The sequence below is a fragment of the Lemur catta genome, chromosome 5 (genome assembly GCF_020740605.2).
Source record: "Lemur catta isolate mLemCat1 chromosome 5, mLemCat1.pri, whole genome shotgun sequence".
In the NCBI taxonomy this organism is placed as follows: Eukaryota; Metazoa; Chordata; class Mammalia; order Primates; family Lemuridae; genus Lemur; species Lemur catta.
In genome coordinates this window covers 70046216-70050535 of record NC_059132.1, presented here as the reverse complement: position 1 = coordinate 70050535, position 4320 = coordinate 70046216, and positions in this window count along the sequence as shown.

Genomic DNA, 4320 nt, shown 5'->3' with positions numbered 1-4320 from the left:
GCAAGTCGCTGGTGCAAAGGTGTTCAGATGGGCACCAGCTTGGTGTGTCCGAGGATTTGGATTGGGGTGGGGTGAAGCAAGCAGAAGTAAGCAGGAGCCAGAGCCCGCAGGACAGTGGCTGTCAAACCTATCAGACCCAACACCTTGCTTTAAGAAAAAATTCATAGTGCCCCTCCTACTGTCCTAAAATGGAATTCCTAGATAATATGTTAATTTCACCTGAACAATTTATTTATTTATTTTTAATTTTTTCCAAGACAAGGTCTCACGGGGATAGAGTGCAGGGGCATCATCATAGCTCACTGCAGCCTTGAACTCCGGGGCTCAAGCAATCCTTCTGCCTCAGCCTCCCGAGTAGCTGGGACTACAGGCATGCGCCACCATGCCCGGCTAATTTTTTGTATATATTTTAGTTGTTTGGCTAATTTCTTTCTATTTTTAGTAGAGACAGGGTCTCGCTCTTGCTCAGGCTGTTCTCGAACTCCTGAGCTCAAACGATCCACCCGCCTTGGCCTCCCAGAGTGCTGGGATTACAGGCGTGAGCCACCGGGCCCGGCCTTCTTAATGCTTTTTGATTTCACATGGCCAAAATTGAACTCACGATCCCCATGCCATGCCCATGTTAAGTTTGAGATGACACCCACGTGGAAATATCAGGTTAGAGGTATGGGTTCCTGTGAGATGCCCTGGCTGGAGACGCGTCTGGGAGTCGATGGCACATAGAAGGCATCCAAGCCATGGGGTTGGAGATGGGAGGTCACCTTGGGAGAGTGGGTGGGTGGAGGAGAGAAGGGTGGCCAGGACAGAGCCTTGGGGACCTCCATCACTATTAAATGAGGCACTTTACTCTATTAATTATTCCGTTAAGAGAAACACAGGTTTTTGCATTAATTTTAATGGGAATACTTAATGATTGATGACACTGGTTTTGGTTTATGAACAAAAATTTTGGAACTAATTATACTCATTTATCAAAGCACAAGGATGTACTTCTTCATGAATTTCAAATGATTTCCCAATGCATAGAGTACAGATATCATAATCATCTTATGATACAAAAGTGGTAATTAATGTTTAGATTAAGGGCAGGCTACGCAAGAGAGGTCTTGGACTCACGTTCTCATGAAAAATTACAAATAAAATCCATTAATCAATATTTATTGGTCACCTACAAAATAGGCAGTGAAATTTTTCAGTCTAAAAATCACTTTCATATTTTGGGGAATTTGACAGGTTCTATTTTCTAAATTAAAAAACAATTTTTAACAGCTTTGTTGAGGTATAACTGTCATACCCTTCAACTTTAATGCTTTTGAATTTAAAGGTGGTTATGGTGCATTTTCAAATAGACATACACAAATTAAAAAACAAGTCCCCCTGCTGGTGTAACCAGACATAATAATAGCAACTAGTGCTTGTTGGGCACTAACTCAGGTGACAGGTGTGATGAGCAGAATTTTAATCGTTCCTAATCTTCACAACATCCCTGAATAGTATGTCTCCCATTTTACAGAGAGAAAATCTGGTCTCAAAGGATCTGCTGACCTGCCCAGAGATAACCGTGGAGGGAGCGCTGGAGCCAGGATTTGGACGCAGGTGTCTCTGACTCAAAGCTTCGTCTCTCTCCCTTACTTTGTCCTGCTCCCAGTCTCCTGGAAGATGGAAGCTGGAGTCTGGAATATATATAGAAACTCCCTGCCCATTTTAAAGATAGATCAGTGTCACAACTCATTGGTATTGGAGTCTTGCTAGTTCAAACTCTAAAGCATTTTACTGTCACATGGGGATTAGCTTCAAAGAAATGTCTTAGTGGTGTTACATTTAATGCCTTTAATGCCTTATGCTTAAGTAGAATTACATATCCTATAAATGTTAAATTGGTTTATCTTGTCTCCTTCCTCTCAAAAGGACCTATGCTAATTTAAGTCTCTAAATATATTTAAGCAAGTGTGGGGGTGGGGTAGGAAAATTGGTAGGGACATGAGTTAATGGAACTTACTAGATATCAGTGAGTTATTAATACACAATGAGTGGTAACAGTAGACTCTGCTGTGTATTTAGGCAGACACCCAGGGCAAAGTGGCTGCCAGTTCACCCAGTTGTGAATCATCTACTTCCAGAAGTAGAATAGGAGACTTCAGTGTCCTGACTAGAGGAGACAAAATCACGCTACCGAAATAAAGCCTTGCCTACAGAGGGATAAACAAGAACGTGGGATGTGAAACTGCACAGAAAGCAACGGCCAAAGTCGTGGGTGAGGACAAAGACTGGCTGAGAATTCCCAGTGGGATGAAAGGATTACTTGGCATGTCCTTTCAGCAGATGCAGTGGGACGTGGGTGGCGGTAGGAACTGAAGAGTAGCTCGAGTCCTAGGGGTCAGCGGGATGCTGAGAGTCACAGGACTGAGCGCAGGCGTGGTGGCATCCATTCGACTCACAGGACTGAGCGCAGGCGTGGTGGCATCCATTCGACGTAGAGTAACTCTGGGTGGAACCACCAATGAAGAAGCTGTTTCAGTATCAGAAATCACAAGGTTCGGGGATGTCCTCCCAAGCGGCTCGTCTATAAATTAAGGGTGGCATAGGCAGTAATCTAAGTGAAAATTCTTATTCATAAGTACCCTGAAAGCACAATTACAGAGCAAATAGGATAAAATTTGCAAGATAGTCACATCATCCCCTTCAGTGAAGAATCCACAGATGAGACACCTGTTGGAGCATCAGGGGAGAACTGATAGGTCTGTTTTAACATAAGCTGGCTATGCACTGAGCACTGCTTTGGGTTTCTTTCTGTCTTTCTTTTTTTTTTTTTTCTCTCTCTACCATAATGCTTATTATTGTTGTGGGGATTTTAAAAATTCTTACTGGGTTTCAAATCATCTGCCATATCCCAAGGATACTGAGAACGCTACCGCCTCCATCCACTGAGTGCTCACCAGGTCTGTATCAACGAAGCCCTCTAGGTATTGTCACTATTGCAGTCAAGCCACTATTAAGCACCGTGTGGCTCTGTTCATGACACCCGTTACCACCTCATAGCAACCTACGAGAGAGTGATTATTATTTTTCCATTTTACAAATGATGAGACTGAAGCTCGGACATTGATTCACTTGCCTGAGATGCAGCTAGAAAGAGGTGGGGCTGGCATGAAAAGGCAAGTCTACAGAACCCGGTGCCCATGCTTAACCATGACGTCAGCAACATCATTGCAAATCCATGCATGGAAACCAGGTGTAGGTGGCTGTTCTCCAGTCTCTATCCGACCCAAGGCCAAGGCAGAGATGAAACTGTTCTCTCTCTCTTGTTCTCACAGGGTATCTAGTCCTGAAGCGTAACAAGGAACTCTATTGCAATTTCTTTTCTTTTCTTTTTCTTTTTTAAAACTTAGTCTATGTTTAGGGATAAAGAGAGCCAAGTTATTTTGATTTATTTGTTTTTGAACCAAAGGGGAAATTTATAAATTGTCAGCTTTTCATAAAGTATTCCTTAGAGAAGTTGCTCCCAAGCTTTTAAATAGAATAGGTCCCTGTGTTTTAATTATCACCCTACATTTAGTCTGGATAGATCATGGCCTGTCAGTAGCTAACACTAAGCTTCCAGATCTGTTGAAGAGGTTTTTCAGCTCCAGTGCTTGGAGGTTTCCCCACAGCACCCTCTTTGGAGACCCCTGTCTTAAAAACCATTTAAGAATTATAAGAGTGTACCTGGTATGCAGTTACCAGACTCAATAAAAAATAGACCTTTCAGTAAATCTCCTACAGTTTGTGCAATCTCAATTCTCCTAGAAAAGAAACAAATGTTTGTATAACAAACCAATCAGCATTTTGGCATCTTCTATGTTGGCTGAAACCTCATAGTAATAAAGTCTGAATCTGGTACATTTGCAAGGCACTCGGCAAATTATTTCTTTTTAATGTCCTGCTCATATAAGAAAATGCAGACATAAAATAAAACATATTCTGTGAAAGAAACACCTCCTGTTCTAAACGACCCAGCTGGTATTATATTAGCCCAGGAAATACCTAATGTTTCGTGCTTGTGGTCCCTAGAGCTGGCAATGGGCATCTAGCTTATCAGAGATTCTCCATTCTTTCTGTCGCTTGCCGCAAAAATCCAGTGTGCTTTAGGAAGAGGAAGGTCTGTCCCCACATCCTGGAGCTGCTGATGGAGATGAAAAGATCCTGTATCCCTGTCACCATATTGCTCTCCTGGTTCTGCCTCTGTGACCTTCTCACTGCCTGCCATCCATCCTGCTTGCTGGGTGTGCATTTATTTGGAAAGTGGTAACAGCTGGGGAAGCAACTCGGCTACAACCTGAA